The sequence below is a fragment of the Halictus rubicundus genome, chromosome 2 (assembly GCF_050948215.1).
Source record: "Halictus rubicundus isolate RS-2024b chromosome 2, iyHalRubi1_principal, whole genome shotgun sequence".
NCBI classification, from domain to species: Eukaryota; Metazoa; Arthropoda; class Insecta; order Hymenoptera; family Halictidae; genus Halictus; species Halictus rubicundus.
The window spans coordinates 17310041-17330328 of NC_135150.1; the positions used below are offsets into that span (position 1 = coordinate 17310041).

Genomic DNA, 20288 nt, shown 5'->3' on the forward strand with positions numbered 1-20288 from the left:
AGGTCTCTCGAGCTTCGTGGTCCCTCTTGGGTCATACCCCGCGGTAGTGCGGACAGTTCCACGACGTTTATCAGTCAGGTATTTGCGACATATATAGAGAAATGTATATCGTATACCCCGCGGTGGTGTGGGTAGTTCCAATGACTTTCTAATGACCGGGAAGCCTGCACTGACTTACAACGGGAATTCACTGTATTCTTTATTTCTTCCGCAACTTCACTGCCCGCCGTGCTAACGCGAGCAAGTGAACGATGACGTCGCCGATTCGTTATTAGTTCATGACATTTTTGGGCACCGGCGTCTCCGGGGGTTTTCTTGTGACATTTCTGTCAATCGTGCTTCATACCATACCACGTTCTACTTAAATTTAAATGCCCCATCAAATTCATTCTAGGATTCTATTTAGTCTCCTAATCCATTACAACGAGAATAGAGATAATTAATTGATTTGTGACATTTCGAAATGTCAACCGCGCTTCATACTGCCCTACGTTGCATGCTTCACCAAAAATGTCTCGAGTGGTTCTCTTTCGTATTTCAATCAATTACAGCGAGAATAGAAATAATAATTCATTTATGACATTTCTAAAAGCATCAATTGTGCTCCGTACCACAACCCGGTTAAGTACTTCACCAAAAACGCCTGCAGGGGTTTCCAATCAATTGTAACAAGAATAAAAATAGTAATTTGTCTGTGACGTTTCGCAGTGTCAATAGTGCTCCGTACCATACCATCATCTGTTTAAATGCTTCGTCAAATGTACCCGAGGGTTCGAATTCGCCTCCAGCAAGAGTAAAAATAATACTTCCCAAATGAACACTGCAATTTAAGTACACTAATGGACAGAATTACACAGAAAGTTGTTGAAAGAAGGGGACCAACAATGAGACAGACCGACGCGACGGCCACAATAGCCGTTCACCCCATCTCGAGCACCCATGTGTGATCTGGAGGCATTGTGGTACGGTGAATAGCTTTTGTGGACCAATTTAGCTGTCATGTCAAAATAAGGAGCGCCGTTAACATTTTATTTGTAATAAATACGGTCGCATTAAGAACTTTTACGAGCCCAAGCGTGACACTTGCCACTATTTTTGTTAGCAATCAATTTTTTATTACGATCTATTCGGTAAACGAGATGCAACACGGTTAGGAAAGCAATTCTTACGATAAACCTCGCCATTTTCATTCTGTTGTTATTAAACAAGTTGCTCTGATTTTGCTTAACTCTTCTGGACATTGGCGGTGGCAGTCAAAATTTTGAGGATCTATAGCTGATACCACTAACCCTTAGGACTCGAGTGGCGACTCTGAGGCGCCACTAATAATTACTATATGAAAATAATTTTTATAAGATCTAAAAAAATTATCTAGGTAGGTAGAAACGTACAGTTTTCGAGTTAAAATGGTTCCGGTCGCAAAGGGTAACAACTCAACGTAGCAACGTTCATAAAGTCTACGCAATAAAAACTGAGTAGTAAAGAAAAAAGGTTTCTTTATATATCTTCCTTGAAATTAGCAATTAGCGAACGCACATCGACCCAGCAATCTCCCGTCGAATGAGATCCAACGACGGCGGATCGCGATTCCCGCTGAACAATGCCGGGGTACGAATTGCTCGGCTCGCTGTGCACTTTCCCGGGGCGTGTCGGGGTGGGGTGGGGGGGGGGTGGCAGGGGTCAATCTTCCGAGCAATAAAATATGCATTCCACCCCGGACCGATCTTTTCAGCTCCCATCAGCGGATTACAATCATCAATCTTCCTGAGAATGAGCGCTGTCGAAAGGGTACCGGTTAAAGAGCGGCGTTTATCGGAAGAGCTAGAATAAACGGGGAGCTGCAATCAGAGGGCAATGATCAACGCCCCCGAAGTGCTAGGCAAGCTCGAGAACTTTTGACTTCATTGGCGGAAATAAGAGCGGTCCGGGAGAGCGATCCAAAAAGAGGAAAAGAGACGCCTAAAGGGAACGGGAGCGGGACACAAGGGGCGGAGAATTGAGCGGCGAGGGGGAGGGGGAAGGGGAAGGGATGAAATGATTTCGGCTTGGAATCGGATGTGCACAGGAGGGTCGGGGGCAAGAGGGTGATCCGCACTTGCAGCCCGAGGGGGATGAAGCCGAGGGGGCTGGGGAAGGATTCATTCATATCGGCGAGCCCCGTGTCTCATTGTCAGAGCCCAACGACGGACAAAGCGCGCGGGCGCAGGGGTGCCGTGAAGTGCTGTCAGGAGCAGCGCACTCTATTGCGCGACACAAATGGCAACCAAAAGTGGAGCTGACGGAAAACGAGGGCCAGACCCCGCGGGGAACGAATTATGTCTGTGTGTTACGAATTCCCCGGTTCCGTTACCTGCGATTTTTTAAATTCGACGCAGACGCGATCCTCCGTGTATCTTTCTCCTCCTCCCTCCGCCTACCGGCTTTTCCAACTGCTTTCGTGCTCGGAAGTATTAATGTTTTACTGTTGCGCGATACAGTTGAGACACGAACGCGCAGACACAACGGCAAACAAAACATAATCTGGTAATCCGACTGCGTTTGAATCTCTGTTAATATTCCGCGTCCAGAGGAAAGTAATGATAATGGCGCGGCGGCAGCGCCATCCTGATGCGACTCGCTGGACCGACCGGGGATCATTTTCGTAATTATTGTGTCTTTTAATTAGCCGGAAGGGTGGACTGCCCTGCGAGGAATCAATGCTTCAAGATTTTACCCGGAGCTTATGAACGTGACACAGATAAGTCGACTCCCTTGGAATCCTTTTTCATGCAGCTAAAGTATATTCAATGAAACTATTTCAGTGCGTCTATTATAGTTCTTCATACAGGGTGTTCATTTGAAAACTTTCCAGCCGAATATCTCGAAAAGTTTGAAAGATATTAAGAAAGTGTAAAACACGTGTCCAAGGATTTCGAGGGGCAACGAGCGGGGCAGTATCAGTTTTTTATTTGGGTGGAGTTTTCAAGATCACTTGAAGGTCAACTTTGTTTTTTCAAATGGAAATATATTTTTTACGTAAAAAGCCCAGCAACTTTCGTAGGACACTTATTTTTATACGTGCACTAGAAAGTTTTCAAATCAACACCCTGTATGTAAGGGGACGATTAGTAAATAAATAAAAATTGTCTACGTTAGGTTACAATATAAACGTGTAAAGACGTATTGCCAGGCCGACATATTTTCCATTGATTTCGAAAAAAGTGATACGTCTTGCACGTTGCTTTATTATTGAAATAGGTAATTTGAATTAATTTAAATTAATCTCTTCACTCAATTGCTCAAACTCGCTATAAGCTGTGGGTCCCAATTAATGTTCCGTGAACGAGAAGAGTCGCAAAGTTCCGCGATCTTTGCAATTATTAAATCCGTGAATCAGCTGGTAGATTATGCGAGGCGATGTCAGCGAGAAGATAATGCCGGTGACTTATGCGCGAGATACGGCGTCGCATTGTTAAATGAGATTCAGCGGGCTCCTTCAGCCGTGGCCGTTGAAATGGCCGCCGGCTGCGCAAAATATCGAACACTCGGCCAAAGGTTAAGGTAATTCGAACAAGAGACGCTCTAATTGCTCTGGGTATTTCCGAGGGGATCCCGGCAGCAGAATCCCGTAATTATAAATATAATTCGATCGTTAGGAGGTTGAAGAGCCATCGTCGGTGACCGGGGGAGGATGCTCGGGAGCGCACGGTGGGCGGGAGGCCGCGGGGGTGGGACAAAGAATTAAGCGTAACAAGGTTTCCCGGCGGGACCTGTTATTACGGCGGCGATGCACTCGGCGACTTCTCGTAATTTTCCGAGTCGCGGGTCCACGGCGAATAATTATAAAAGTGGGACCCGGGCTGCCTTTACGGATGTGCGAGCAGCTTTCAGCAAAGCCCGTGTAATTACTGCGCCCAGGAACTACCCTTTATGACATGTGGCAAGTGCGCGCGAGTGCCGCACTCCGCGAGAGCACGCCATAAAAGATAGCCCGGCGATACGGAGCCGCGATTCAGCCCCCGACTCACGGAGATATATTAACCTATATTTCAAGAAAACACCCCCGCGCCGGGCTCGACCTCGGAAGCGGGATTCGACGAAGTCGCGTCCACTGTTTACCCGTGACAAAACGCTCGCGACGAGGCAACGCGATTTTTTCCCACCGGTAAATTGTCGCGTTCCGCTGATCCTAGACTGTGCGCGAGGTAATAACTTAACCTCTACCTCAGACGAACATGATTCGCGCTAGTATCTTTACAGACAGGCCGTTGGATCCTCTCGTTCTGTGCTTGACGATTGGCATCCGGTCGGAAACGGACAATTTGACAATTGTTGACAATTTTTTCCTGAATAAGTTGTGAACTTTTTCTACTGTAACTTCTTGCATCTAAAAAATTGCATCTTCACGCAGGTCTCATAATTTTTTTAAGAAGTATTGATAATTCAGAACGATGGGAAATAATCGAGAAGCGCGGCCCCTCTTCTTCTGTAGTTAGGGGTTGCACCTGGCCCGAAAGTAGAACGGGTACTTTGTGAAATTTTTTCTCGAAAATCTCTGAACTCTTCGCATTGCATCTTTCTGCATTTATAAGAATGAATCTTCGAGCAGATGTCAATAATTTTTCATTAAAAAATATGAATAATTAAGAATGACATTATCATTTTACTGAATTTCGTTTTTTAATGCCGGAAAGTTTCTCTGCACTAAGCATTAAAAAATTGATTTACTAATGACTCATTGTAGTCCGATATTGAAGTACTAATTTTCAATGAAACGAATGTCCAATATTTTTTGCATTCAAAGAATGAGTCGTAGTTGAAATGAAATTTTCCTTCGTTCAGAATTTTTTTCGCTCCCTACCATAAGCTTGTAAAACAACTCGATGCGGCAGTTGTTATAGTGGTATTACATTTTTGTAAAAATGCGGTTTGATGTTCTTCGTTTTAATCGGATTAGCTTACAAATGGTCGAAAATATTTTCAAGATTAAATATTTTACTATCCACTGTCCGAGAATGAAACTTGATGAAGCGAAACAAATTGCATTAGAAGATAAAAGGAGAGAGAGAGAGAGAGAGAGAGAGAGAGAGAGAGAGAAAGGGAGAGAAAGAAAATAATCTTAACAGAGAATCTTAACACCAGTCTTTGTTTCACTGACAATGAGCCAACTACTTAGATTTTATGAGATTTCCAGGGGCGCTCGGTAGTTAAAGTGCCAATAAAGACCTAAACTTCTAATTCGATTTGAAATTAATTACCTATTCCAAACCAGCTGCTCGCGAGTAGCTCGATGTGAAAAACGATATGCGAGGTTATTAAGGATCTGGCTTACGCACATTTTGTTTAAAAAAAAAAATAAAACATGGTCATTCGAAACGGTGCTTTATTGCAAGCAGTTTATAATTTTTATTTTAGAAGTGACATAGGAGACGTATCAAATCATTTCTCATTTAATTGAATCGAATCCCTCGAATAAAAAGGTGACATAAAATAAGGAACAAGTCAGACAATAAATGGCTACTTGTTATTTTACTTGTACGTGTTCGTTTATATTTGACCACAAGAAGACCACATTTGTCCACGAAATTGTTCTTGATTTTATATGTAAAAGCTTAAACCTTATTTGTCATACATTCTTAAAAATCTTCATTCTTGCTTAATCTACTTAAATAATTTTTCTAGAGCTTGATAAGCAATCGGATTTATTGGAAAAAAGATTTAAGGGTGAAAGAATTCAGTCTTCATTTTTGAAAAATATATTCAAATAAGAGTCTCAATGAGCAATTATTGATAGCCACGCGACGAAATACAGCGATTTCTCTATATATGTCGCCAAGACCTGGATGATAATCGTCGCGGAACTATCCCCACTACCGCGGGGTATGCTCCGTGAGAGGCCTCGGATGCCGAGGAGTGCAAACATAACACGTGGAACAAAGAATAGTATCTCCTGGACGATACACGTCGCCGGCAAGACCCGTGTTGTTGACATATATCGAGAACACACTGTAATCTGCAGAAAAATCAGTTTCGCGTGCAAATAGACGCACTTCGGAATAACGGGGCGAGCTGAATAGATCCCGTCTGTATACGAATTGAATAATTTTCAATTTTTAATTGAATTACGGGAAGAGTCGCGGAAGAAGGAAGATATTATCGTCGCGAATCGTGGAAGCCCGTGGCACGACTTGAACCGGGGTTGGCTTTTTAGACGCGGCGGTGACGTAGTTTATGCGCGCGCGAACCAGAGCCCCGAGTAATTAGCTGTTGCCGGCAAGAGTGTGACTTCGTTTCGCGGCATTCCGCGGCCCAGGGGAACGTGTAAGGCTTCAATCGAATAAGGGAGGATGATTGAAGTCACCGTTCGCATTACCGCGCCGCGAGCGGAATCAAATTTTCATGACAATTTACGTGCAAATTTGTCTCTCTCTCTCTCTCTCCTTGGACAACCTAGTCGCCGTGTTTCCTCCTCTGTTCGGCCGCCGCGCGTTTATTCGAGTACGTTTGTCGGCGTGTCACTCGCCGAAACGTTCTCGAACCCGATAATTGTTTCCAAATCACGCGTCACCGGCATCGGAAAATAATTATTTTTCCCGACGGAGGAATCACGACGGAGGAATCACAAAAAAATACCCGGAGAATGGTGTTGACGGGCCGCGTGATACGAATTTCATTTGCCCGATCGGTAATACGCGCACTTGTTGCCCCGATGTTTCTCAATCAAGGTAATGTAATGGACATTGCCGGGCGCGCGCGGCCCCGTCTCTCCCCGCCGCGCCGCCCGGGAATTAATAATGTCCGTGGAAATTTGGAACAAACAAATAGCCGGCGCGTGCGGTCTTTCTGCTCCTGCCACCCCCGCAACGCAACCGTTTCAACGAGATCCCGTTTGACAACTCGGGAAACTGCCCTTCCTGTCCACCTGTCTCGCGACAATTACGACAGGAATTCCGGGTTCCATTAAATGCCAGACGATCATCGATCTTGCCAGGATTATTTCAGAAAAATGTCACCGGGACCCTTCCTGGAAAATTCATTTCGATCCTGGCAATTACAGCTGGCGATTGACCCCTTGTGCTCTGACGCTTTAAAAATTACTGTATTAAAATTTTAATAATTCCTACATTACCGACTGTCTTAATATATTGCCAAATGTAAATACACACGATTTTATATGGACAAACTGATAAAGATCACTTACAACGAAAATGTTCTAGGTGGATGTTCCGAATCATATGTACTTTTTAACACTAAACCTACAAAGCATTAACAGTATCTGGTAAATATTGAAATTTTAGAAGTTGAGGCATTTATTCCTACAGTCGAATTTTTTAAATTCGCACGGTGAACCTTGCATTGTACGCTTGATGGTCATATTTTAGCAATTGCAGTTTATATTGATTTATTACAAATTAGAAAGTGCAGTACGTTTCGAAAAATATTTCATGTTAACACCGAAGATTATTGTACAGTGTACGTAATAAAAGTTCGAATGTGAATAGATATGCAGATTTTTTGACAGACGGTGATTGCATTGTGGGCAGCGCAGCATTTCGCCGGACGCGAATGTGTTTCATCAGTTTTTATGGTTTAATGTATAGACAATAAAATAAAAATAACAGGACAGGAAGTTCCAATATTCAGACTGCAATAAATTGCGCGACAGAAATGAAAAGTTCGTGCGCTCTGGAAAATGTGAATTTGAATAAACGTGCGGGGACGATTTCTCCTCGAAAATGATTTTTATATACGCACCGTATTGGCGGAACTTGTTATCCGCTCGGTGTGTGCATGACGTCCATCCTCGTTCTGGTCGTTCGTCGCAGGCCAGGCGGTTCGATCCTGCGGTTAAAATGGCGACGGGATAAAGGAGAGATCGTTCGAGCGATGTTGTGATTAAAATATATATAAATAACTTTATTGTTTATAATAAAATGCCCTATCTATTTTACAAATATACAAAACTCTCGCTATGTACAGTAAATAACCTCCGCCCCGACGAAACAAGAGACAATCTTTCGCCCGGGGAGGATCTCCCCGTTGAATTTAATCTTCCGCAATTCTTTAATAGTCGATCATTGGATTAAACTATCGTGTCGAGTAGAAAGAGAGAAAACTTGTTACTTCGTTGCAATTACGAGTTAATAAAGGTAGTATGCTCGGTGTGTATCGTGTTCCTCCCTGTACTCGCTTCAGTGTGTGTGTCTGTGTGTAGATGGGTGGGTGGGTATGTATGTTTGTGTAACACTGTATCGCGTGTGTCCGTCTTCCTTTTCTATTACGCTTCTTGAGTATCTTTTCGTTCTTTTTTTTTTGTCCTTTTCCTTTTTCCTTCCGTCGACCTCGTCTCGCTTGTTTTTTTTTCTGTGTTTCGTTTTTCTTCCTCTTAGTTTTGCCCTAATTACATTTGCACACTACGAAGCTATCACGATTCTCAAAAATACGAATAACCGTTTATTTTAGTTTGGACACCGTGTTACGGAGTACATTGCGATAGTAAGAAATACTTCTTGATAATAAGTAGAGAGAAACGTCGCGGCAGACGGGAATCCTGCAACAGAAAATTCAACGTCAAATTATTTATACAATATCGTTTTTTGTCGCTAGACTGCGGATCTTCGTGGGAGATAAAAATCGTCTTCGTCAGTTGCTACAAACGGGAGCCAAATAAACATTTCTTAAATTCCTTGAATTACTCTACTGTTTTTCGTCTACTCATTTCTCTCAAAAAAATCCACAGTCTAATCATCTATATGTACACTATTTTCAGGTGTACATCGTCGTCCATAAACGTTTGGACATTTCCACATGAAATATGAGATCAATTTTTATGATGCATTTATATGTTCATGATCATTTTTAAAAACAGTGCAAATAATGGACCGTGACAATAACTTCGCAGTGAATTTATTTTTCACCCAATACACATCCTTTTTATCTCCTAATAACGTATCGAATATTACCAACAAAAATTTTACAGGTCGCGTTATACGAGAGCAAATGTACCAAACAAGGGAAAAATTATTTTCGAGCAGTCTCTATGCTGTATTTGTTTTGAAGATGAGAATTAACAAAAAGGGAGAATAAAAATGATGCTGTCTTAGGTGTCCGGAGAAAAAAAATTTTAAAGGTCGTGTTACACGAGAGCAAATGTACCAAACAAGTAAAAAATTATTTTCGAGCAGTCTCTATGCTGTATTTGTTTTGAAGACGAGAATTAACAAAAAGGGAGAATAAAAATGATGCTGTCTTAGGTGTCCGGTAAAAAGAAATTTTAAGGGTCGTGTTACACGAGAACAAATGTACCAAACAAGGGAAAAATTATTTTCAAATAGAATCTATGCTGCATTTGCTTTGGAGATGAGAATTAACCTAAGGGAGAATAAAAATGATGCTGTCTTAGGTGTCCGGAACTGTCCAAATACTTGCAGGCGGCAGTGTACGCGAGAACGCAGCGAGAACAAAATGTCCCCGGCGAAATTGAAATTTCTGAACGGTTCAGTTCTGGCGAGAAATTAATAGAAGAGCGAGTTACACCGTGTCCGCCGGCGTAGAACGGTAAACGAGTCGAGTTACTTGGAGAGTTCCCGCCTCGGAGACGCTCGAAAATATCAGGAACCGTGTATCTCGTCTCTTTGATCTCGCTGTCTTGAAATATTAACGCGGTATCTCGAGCACGGCCACCGACGCGACGAAATCTCATGCAAAATCCCCGAAGTTTTGCCAGCTCGTGCAACTGGAAGCGATTCTCGGTTGCACGGAGCTCCCGTGTGGCGTGCGGTCCAACAAAAGAGGCAAAACCGGTGTGCAGCAAACCTCACCTTGCCCACTGCGATTTCCAATTACTTCATACGTAATGCGAATCGATAATACTTCTGGCAACAGTTCACATCTGAAACAGAAAACACGGGACAATCCGTTAGACCAACTACACTGCTGAACAGACACGTTCGTCAATTAACCTACAGAAATAGGTTGAAAGAGGATCAAGCGAAAGCGATTGTTTATTCCTTTTAGAAGATCAAATGTTGTTGCTAATAATCAGTGTTGGGAAAATATTGTTACACTGCGGATTTTATGCAGTTCTGACAAAAAAAGAAATATTAAAAGAATTTACGGATACCGGTAGATTACTATTACCAATACTCACGGATCTTTTGCAAAATAAAAATTTTCTGTATTAATTGCAAGATATGGGAGCCAAATTTTTTCCTTTCAATCATTTGAATGAACTAAAAATAATGCGTTGGTCTCCTCAAACTTTTTTATTATTTGCACTATTTTAAGTTTCATATACACAGTTTTGTCATAAATCCATAAAATCCGCAGCCTGCTGATAAATTATTAAAACTATCAACCCTTATGTCAATGCCTGAAGCTTTCTATGACGTTCACGTTCAATCGTCAGGTATATATTATGTCTCGAATGTAAACCAATTGATAATTATCTAAAAGAATAGTACTATTATAATAGTATAATAGTATCATAATAGAGATATAGGTACTATTATAGTATTGTAATAGTATCTATAGTAACATTGCTATTTGTCAACAAGAATACAAATTTTAAACACTATTAATAATGTACTAGGCAATGTCGAGTTAAATGTAGTGTCCAGTCGGCGGACCTTTATGCAAAGCAAACATCTACTGCATTAATTGTGAGAAACAGGGGTTGGCCCCTTGCCCTACAACATCGGTCTGCAACGTGTAATGAAAATTCCAAACGGGATCCAGTAAATACGAACACTGTTAAATTCTTTCACATCAAATCTTGTTGCTCTGTTCTCAATACACTGAATTCTCGATATATGTCAACAACACGGGTCTCGCCAGCGTCGTATATCGTGCAGGAGACGTACCCGAGCCATGTTGTATATATGTTACCGTGAATGACCGAAATTGGAGAATATCGACTTTCACCGGTGAATGTCAACAGATACCAAATACGTCGGTGAAAGATCGAATATTTTATTACATTGTTGTATATTCGGACCCTGTCCGGTGTCCACCCTTACCTAATCCCGTAGTTCTACTCGAAAGTCGATTCACCCCCTTCTACCCCCAAGTGATTCCCTAATCCTAACCCTAACCCTAACCCTAAACCTTTTTTATGAGGAAATGTAACGTAACGCACGTAACCCGAAATTAATCACGACTTGGCGTGACGTTTTATAGCGACTGAATTACGGAGAAGAAAATATAAATCTCCAACATGTTCAACATTCACCATTAGTGCATGGTGAATGTCAACATTTACCGGTGTAAGTCAGAAATAAGGGTATTTAGCAAATATTTCGGACATGCACCAAGCGACTATGTGAATGTTGACATTCACCGGTGAAAGTCGACATTCTCCAGATTTCGGTGTTTCACTGTAACATATACACTCTTCGGTATCCGAGGCTCCGCGATAGTGGGGATAACACCGCGACATTTATTGTCAAGGTCCTTGCGACATATATAGAGAAATCACTATACGCGCTGAAGTAAACTAATTGTAAGTAAATTCGACCATCGATCGAATCGCAGAAGGCGTCATCGGATGACGACGGTTTCTCCGGGGAGCCAGCGTGGAGGAATAGTTCGACGAAGCCAATAAAACGCGACCGGTAACGAATCGAGCTTGTCCCGTGCTGGGATTCGTGTCGCGCACTTGTATCAATTTGTCCGGGCGTCCACGGGAAGATGGACGAGGTAACGAGTAGCCGAACGGACTCGCCCGTCATATTCGTTCATCGGGGCGTAAGGAGGTTCAAGTAACCGGAATCGGGGCGCGCGGACATTTCCAGAGGAGAGTCGCGATCCCGACACCAAAAAGCCCGCAGAGCTTTTTCCCCCGGAAATCCAGACAGGCCTTGTCTAGACGCGACAACCGCCGCGGTGTGAGAGAACGTGAAAACGCGTTTTGACGCAGAAGAGGGGGGGAAGGAGGGCACGACCAAGCGGAAGTTTAAATGCATTTCTAAAAGCGCGCCCGACGAGCGGGGGAGTGAGCCTGTCGCCCGTACCCGCCTGTACCCGAGCTGATCTAAAAGAGGATCAGGGGGGACGAACTGAAACGTATAGTATTAGGGAAACTGGAGGAACGGCGATCGCTTGACGAGGGTCTGAAAGGACCCCGCCTACCCGAACCACTGTCCATTCAAAATCAACTACAATGCCTCAGATTTGTAACTGCTGGATACGGTTTTGGCAACATACTATTACTAGATCGCTTATCTTTCCCGGTTTTCTCCTTCCTCGGCCAACCCTTCTGCACTGGCCGAGGCTGACTCGAACTCCGATGTTTTCTATTTCGGACGAAATACACAAATTTTTACTCAGCTTCTGTTTCTTGAACTGAATGCGAAACATTTTTATTTTAAAGATCCGCAGATAGGCAGTTGACTGTACCACAGGGGACAAGTCGGGACAGTTAAACGAAACGTCAGCTTTCTCCGTTAATCGTGTGAAAAAGGCAACTCAAACTCTGTTGTAGGTATTTAACTGGTTGGACGCAGTATGGCTTCATTCTAAATTAGAGTTTACATAGTCTGATTGCCCAGCTTTGTTAACCTTCGACAACTAAACTGTGAGTAAAATGTTATTATCGATAGACAGTATCCGAAGATTTTAATTGGAAGTTGTTGGAGAGGCGCAATTTAAATTTTCATAGTAAATCTTGAGTAAGACAGTTCAAGAATGTCGCAAGTCATTACAGAGCACCGTATTAATACAGTCTTAAATTCGTGCATACATTATTGTCCGTGTTAGTATCCGAAATAGCAACTTCTGAGCAAGTTCAAGAACATTGAGAGGGAGATTAAAGCACATTATTAAGACAGTCTTAACTTCGTTCATACGTTATTTCGTGTACCAACATCGTGCTTGTACCGTTTTCTACCGAGCCTGTATTGATCTACCAAGTAAAATGAATATGTTAGATAAGATAGGAGACTGCTACATTGCCTATAAGATTTTACGAACCCTGTGCTTGCAGTACATCTTTTTACAAACGTCCGCATAAAGTCCCCATCGTTTCCAACGAGATCGCCGCCGTCCTCGATGCACTCGATAAAACGTTTCGGTGTAAGATCGTACGTGCAACCTTGTCCTCCGACAGCTCTCGAAAAAACAAGACGGCAGGGATGGGGAGGGGGAGGGGGAGGGGAATGTGTCGGGAGTTAACTAGGTTGCGGAGTTATTAAAGAAGCCCCTCGGGCAAGAGAGCTCGGAACCCATCGCAATGAAAATTCTTTCGTCGGGACGGCCGACGGTTGCGCGATTACGTGTCGGTTGGAGGGGGAGACGGGTAACGTACGATCGCGGTCATAGAATCTTGATGAACTACTGTTTCAAGACCGGCAGAAGTAACTATATCGTGCAAAAAGCGTGACAGTGTCTCATCAGTCGCGAGCAGCGGCCGAGAGAGGGGGGGGGGGGGAGGGGATCTAAAACTTTCGAACCGCCTTCGATCAATCGGGCAAAAAGCTCAGGGCCCCGGCCCGCAATAAACTGCGAGCTGTAAAGCGCCAGATGCATCGGTAGAAAAACGAAAGGTGGCCGTCGAATGGAAAAAGGAGGAGCTCGTCGTCGAGGTGGACGAATTACGGGGATACGACGGCTGCGGGTTGAAACGGGCAACCGTGGACCCGATGTCCGGTAACTTTCTACCTCCCCCCCCCTTCCCCACCCCCCGCGAAACGCCGATTTAATTGAACCCGCTCTCGGAAAATTAATAATAAACGATGCCGTCCGCTTAGCAGCACCTCAACGGCGCCGGACCGACGGATTTACAGCGGGGATCGAGTTAAACTTCTGCTGTTTTTAAAACGGTTATACAGGGTGTTAGAAAGAACCATTCAATATTTATATGGTATATAGAGTACACTGTGCTCAGTGAAGAAGCCTTAGTAAACGTAGGTCGAAAAGTCAACCGTTTTTGAGATATACACATTTTGGTTTGCTGACATCGTGATTCGTTTAATTAATCGTAATGGCGGCAAACAAAAATGTTCATATCTCAGAAACGGTCGACCTTTTGACCTATGTTTACTAAGACTCTTGTACTCAGCACAGTGTGTTCTATGTACCGTATATATATTGAATGGTTTCTTTTTAATACCCTGCATATGTTTCGTTCGAATCGTTTAAATTTGCCACAACGTACAGTGACTTCACGATATATGTCAACAACACGGGTCTTACCGGTGTCGAGTATCGTCCAGGATGCATACCCGAGCCGTGTTATGCTTACACTCCTCACGAGGTATACCCCGCGACGTTTATCATCCAGGCTTTGGCGACATATATAGAGAAATCAGTGTATATGGTTCGGTTCTTTAAACAAAATTTTCTTCCAGTTTTTCTCGGATGACTTTAAGACGTCCTTAATTATACGACAAGAATTCCATTCAGGGATGAATTATTCTTCTTCCACAAATTGAATACAATGAAAACGAACTTTTATAGAGAACAAGTCGTTTTAACGTTTATTAAAAATGATTTCACAAGAGGAGCACAAACAAGCATAGAATGGTAAACAACCCGCGCACGACATCGCAGAAAAACAATTCCGTTGCATCGCTGTGCATTAGCACTGGAATTAGGAATAGAATTAATTACAAGGCTGGTCTTGCACTTCAAATTTCACACCGTTCGAATTTCACATCACTCGACTCGTTTGCTCGATGTTGCTGAAACATCATTCAGAAATAATATTGAATAATATTCGCGAGACTTGTAAGTCACAAATGAAATCATTTCGTAATTCATAACACGACGTACACTTTGTGAGCACGAAACTTTTCCTATCAAAGTGTTCGAACGCTTTCATGTCTCGCTGTGTGTACCTCTTTTTACGGATTATGTCGATACTGTTGCGGCGCAGCAATCGCATTGATGTCGATATTTTAAGTATACGACAAACAGTATCAACGCGGTGACAACTTGCTCGCCGCTTCCTGCTTTCGTTTGTCAGCGAAACCGAGCGGGTCGTTTGTAAAATTATTCCGGCGGATCGATCGCAGCCGATTCGCGCGAGGAATCGGCCGTAAAGCTGGCGCAAATGTAATTATAACGGCAGCCGGGCAGCTAGCTCGATGCTCCCGCGAACGACGGAGGAAACAGCGCGTAAACAGAGAAGTTATTGATTGCGAAAAATCACTCCTGACCCGGTGCACACGCCGGACCCGCTCGGGCGTTTAGCGCGATTGGGCTGTTGCACCTGGAGCACCGTGTTTCCACTGCACTTCGTTTCCTGCGGAAAGGAACGTTGTCGGGGCTTGTTGGACTACTGTGAAATGAGTAACTCGAAAAATTTCCTTTCACGATAGTTTGCAGTCTTCGGAATTAAGAGCGAAGACTCCGTAGATTCGCGATAAGGTAGTGTAACCACGTTACCGACAAAAATAGGCGAAAAATGGTTTTACGTGCCTGAACTTTTCGCCCTTACATGAGAATATTTTTCGCCGTGAAAGGGCTCATTCGAAAGAGGAAGGTTCGATCTAGCGCGCGGTGGTCATGAGCTGACGAGATTATGCGGATATTTGGTAATATACGCGTTAGAAGTAGACCAAAAATTGACTCCTAGCGTGTTTCCACCATTGGATGAGTTTTCTCGATGAAATCGAGAGTAGCTAGAAAATAAATAAAACAAATTGAGCTATATTCTGTCTTGATTCTCTGCGAAATAAAGCCAAAAACTTGAAGCACTTTTCTGGCGTCAGAATTCATGATATCGATAATACAGAGCAAAAAATGTGACAAGTTTAGTCGCGGACTTAGGACCTGTCGGATCAAGATCAAGACGGATCTTAAGTCAGTGGCTGAAGGCTGTGAACGGACATTATACAGCAGTTACCGACCTGCTGGCTCTGCAAAAGTCACGTGACTACCGTTGGCTCTTAAATGTAAAAATTGCAATTTTTAGTTCCGAGTCAGGAAGCTTAAGACACAAGCGCGCTGTAATTAGCTCGGAACGTGCTAATTGGAGTACAAAATCGCTTGACAGAGTGTTCGTCTCTTTTATAATCCGTGTAGAAAAATTGTGTGGATCGTTACAACAGTGGATTACACTCTTTAGTGTGTCACATGCGCTGGAACTAAATAGATCAATGGCGTACCGATAACGAAACGCGAACGCGACGATAGCGTTATTGGTGTGCAATCTTGTTGCGACCTGGTTTCCAAAAATTTCCCTGCAGCATTCAGTATGGTTAAACATATCCACAGAATAAAAGCGAAACGAACAAAAGATAGAGATCACTATGGGTAGGACAGGATCAATTTATTGCGAGCGATCTTCCCTGGAAAATCGACTGTGTAAATAGTTTTTTGTAAGATGGAATACAATCTATTTCGGAGCTCCGGGAGTTCGCCCAGCACTTTGAACTTCGTCGTTCGCCGATTCGCTCGATTCTCGTCGTTGGACCCAATTTTTCGAGACTCTTGCACATTTCGCGGCTCGATGGAGCGCTTGCGCCGAGTCCTTTGACGCTCGCGTCTCAAAGTATCGCCGAAACGTGACCCAGTGCGTAACAAACCTGCGGATTGGGTTGATCGGGTCCACTCGAATCAGTGGAAATCAACGAAACCGAAGTTTACAGAGCACAGAGCCCGCAATCGGGCGCCCCCGTGTATCCGATGTTTTCATTACCGGGACAAATCGAATTCCCGGCGATTGTGTTACTTGATCGGCCCCGGGGCCGGCTTTATTTCCATTTTAGTTAACTAACTACAGACACGGCCGCATAGTTCCGGCACTGGATGCGGCTTTGTCACAAACAGACGACAAAATTCCACATTTAGTTCGCACATCTTCGTATGAACGGCTAAGAATCCTTTCGCGTGAAAATGCACACAGTCAATTCTCGATATATGTCGGCGTATATAGGATATATGTGACGTATACTAGGTGAGGCACTTAAAACCGGCCACTTGAATAACTCGGTTGCTATTGATGATAGGAAAAAACGCATCAGGCCAAAATTATTTGGTATCGAGGGGCTGATTATCCAATGTTACGATTATCCAATGAGGCGTCAAGGAGATATGAAGGTCATCTCTGCTTTTTTAAATGGAACCACATATTTTTGAACTCCTACGATTGTAGCCCTTCGCGAGACAATTTCAACGATATAGTCATTCAAGGTCATTCAAGATCATAAACGTTAAGAAGGAGGAAGAATATAAATTCACTGTGAATTTTCTTTATTATTAAAGCAATCGAACCGAGTCAATTCAAAATGTAAACAAAGTGCTTCAATCCAAAATAATCTGCTACAACAGATGTAGCTATAGTGGTTTGCACCGTTCAAAGTGATGCTTTCCACGGAAGCTACTATAGTGGCGTACCGTTCAAACTGATGCTTTCCACGGAAGCCACTATAGTGGCGTACAGTGCTTAAGAGGTTAATCAGACCAGCATCGATATACTTAATCCTGTTGTCATTAGATGAATGCACGTCTACTCAACTGTATACAATAATGAGAAAATGTTTTGTCACATGGATGTCAACAACCATGAGTCCACGAGTCTTAATAAGAAGGCTGTGTTATAATTGAACGTGTCGCAAAAACACATCAACGCGACAATGTCGTTGTACTCCAACCAGGAAGACGCATCGTATAATCGCAACATGTGCAACGCTGCAACTCCGGACGGGCTGCAACGATCGTTGCCCGACACTCGAATTAAGACACGTCTAACCATTCCCGGGTCAGACGACCGCTAACATCGGCAACAATGGTATCGACGAGGAAAAATCCCGGCGGTCAACGGTCGCGTTTCGTTGTTTCTGGGACGCGAGCAGATTCGCGGAGACAGCGGCCGCGCATCGATCCGCTCTTATTTGCATGTGCACGTGGCGCATAATTAATCACTCGGCGCGGCTCGGGCCAGCGCAGCCCGCGATTGTATCTAATTGATAATATAATACGCCGGCAATCGCGGCCACTTTGTGACGGCAACGGGGTACATTCATAACGACGCGACAAGTTGATGCGACGTCATCACCGAAATTGTATGTCTGGCCGGGGCGGCGCGGGACGGTGAAAATTCTCACCTGGACTTCCGCGGTCCAACCGAATTGATGACCGACGAGTCGCGCGTCATTTCGGCCATTCAATGAGTCCCGTTGTCGACAACTAATTGAACCCCTGTGTCCGGGCCGAGGTCGGCTGCGGGCCCGCTAATGGGTTTCTCAATATTCATACAGCCCGGAAAGTGCCCTACAGCGAGTTCCCGGCAACGACACGGGCCGAACCGAGATTTTTATTAATCTTGTTTGCCCGATTCAATCAAGAGCCAACAATTTATCCGGCGAGACCGTTTTGGCGATTTGCGTCATTAATTTTAACGCGGTTAAAAATTTCATTATCCTTGAAACAGTGCACAAATTATTGAGCAGCCGACCTAATGGGCTTTACAATATTTACATTGTTTTAAAACAACGGCTGATTACGGTTCGGAAGATAAGTGGCCTTGATTCATCGTTTTAACGCTTAGCACTCGAGTGGCGACTGTAAGGCGCCACTAAAAATTGCTGTATCATTATTCAAAATATTTTTTACATTATTAAATTTCCTTGTATTTATAGCATGACAAAATTTGTATAGAAAGGAAATATTCTAGGTCGGAGGGAATGTTTCGTTTCGGAGTTAAAATGGCTTCGAGTGCAAAGGGTTAACCATTTCTAATTTTCTCATGGAAAATGAGGAACGGACTGAGAATCTGTATGCATCTGTAGTGGAATAAAAAAGGACGTCTGTGTCATCGAAAATCGGTATTGTTACTTTAGTTTGACCGGGAGGAATTTTTCCGTGATTTCCATAAGATAATCGGCGCATTTGCAGAATGATTCGCGGATAATAGCTCTCGGTCTATTGAATGCCCATCGGAGCTTTAACAGTAATTCGAAGCAGCGCGTCGGCGATGGAGGAACACAATGCCGGGGGTTCGAGGGAAAATAAATTATCAATTTTGCGGATGAGTATCGTATTGCTCTCAGGACTATTCGAAGCGTTTCCTCGAGTATCAATAGGTATCGGAGGAAGTTAATGCGATTGTTCGGCCTCGATCAGGCAGAAGAACGCGTCCGCGATGAACTCGGTGTGTATAGTCCGGCGGAAATCTTTGTCCGTAGAGAGAAAGAAAGAGAGAGAGAGAGAGAGAGAGAGCGTGCAAGTGCTTGGAAAACATCGAGCGTTCGATCAAAAATAGATTTTCCACCGGTCGGCCGGGGTTTATCATCGAGGTATTGTGCGCCGCGGCTCAACTTTCCACGGACTTCTTGAACTTCCGGCTTTGCTGGCTCTCTCTCTCTCTCTCCTTCTATATCTATCTCTCTGTCTCTGTCTCTTGCTTTCTCTTTGCCGCAGACCGCCCACGGAAAACACAAAGACTGTCCATTTGCCATCTGATAATAATTGGAAAAGTTATCGCGGAGATGAAGTTTTCCCCGCGACTAACATCCACCGCGGACTATTCCTGTAATGTAAAATGGAGAAACTTTCGCATCGGGGAATAACTTCCGGTGCTTTTGAATGATATTACTTTCTTCGCGGCGCAAACACTCGCGCGGACCGGCGCGGCCCCCTCTTCCGCGGTCTTCCTCCCGGCCGGAATTTCAATCAGCGATCCGCGGCGGGAGACGCTTCGCTGCCGGAGGAGATCACTTTAATGCGACAGGATCGTGGTTGGATTGCGTGAATTACTCACGGCCGTGCCGGACCGGATAGACACGTTCTCGTCCACTTCGATCGCGCGCTTTTCATACCTCCTTCTCCTACGAAACAGAGAAATCGATCTTCGCAAATCAACGCGGTCTACAGCCCCGGCGCGAGCATACATTTTAAAAATAAGATTCTGGTATAAAAACGACGACCAGCTGTTCATTATCAAGATTGAAATGCTTCGATCGATGTTTTTAAAATTACATAGTGCCGCTTCCTCCGAACGGAGGAATCGACTTTGTAATCAAGCTCTAGAGCCACGGCGTCGGTATACATTTTTAGAATCTGATTCGGGTATAGGTATGGTGCGTAGCTACGGTGATTCATTGTGAACAACTGAAATACTTCGATCGTTATTTTTAGAAGCTTCGCGATTGTATATTTTCGCTCGAAACCAATTCGCTTGGCAGATAATAAATATTGCAGCGATATATTACCATTATTTCGTGGATGGTTACTGTAACTAATTTTCTAGTAATCCATCAACGTTCATTGTACCCACGGGACCAGGTCTAATATTGTAATTCTCACACTCATTTGTTAGCACGCTTATGTTTAACACGTTGACTGCCATGTCACCCATATGTGGGTGA

At 43.7% G+C, this 20288-nt stretch overlaps 2 protein-coding genes across 2 annotated transcripts in view; both read right to left on the reverse strand.

The window, feature by feature from the left end:
* Positions 1-5803: 5803 nt before the first annotated feature.
* Positions 5804-20288, reverse strand: part of LOC143365473 (organic cation transporter protein) — a 568421-nt gene continuing 553936 nt past the window's right edge. Inside the window, exon 12 of the transcript XR_013084551.1 lies at positions 5804-5818. The gene's annotated coding sequence lies outside the window, so the exon portion shown is untranslated. The remainder of the gene's footprint in view (positions 5819-20288) is intronic.
* Toll-6 (Toll-like receptor 6) overlaps positions 7801-20288 on the reverse strand; it is an 87747-nt gene continuing 75259 nt past the window's right edge. The window contains exons 2-3 of the transcript XR_013084550.1: positions 9801-9871; positions 7801-8530 (exon numbers count right to left, since the gene is read on the reverse strand). The gene's annotated coding sequence lies outside the window, so the exon portion shown is untranslated. The remainder of the gene's footprint in view (positions 8531-9800; positions 9872-20288) is intronic.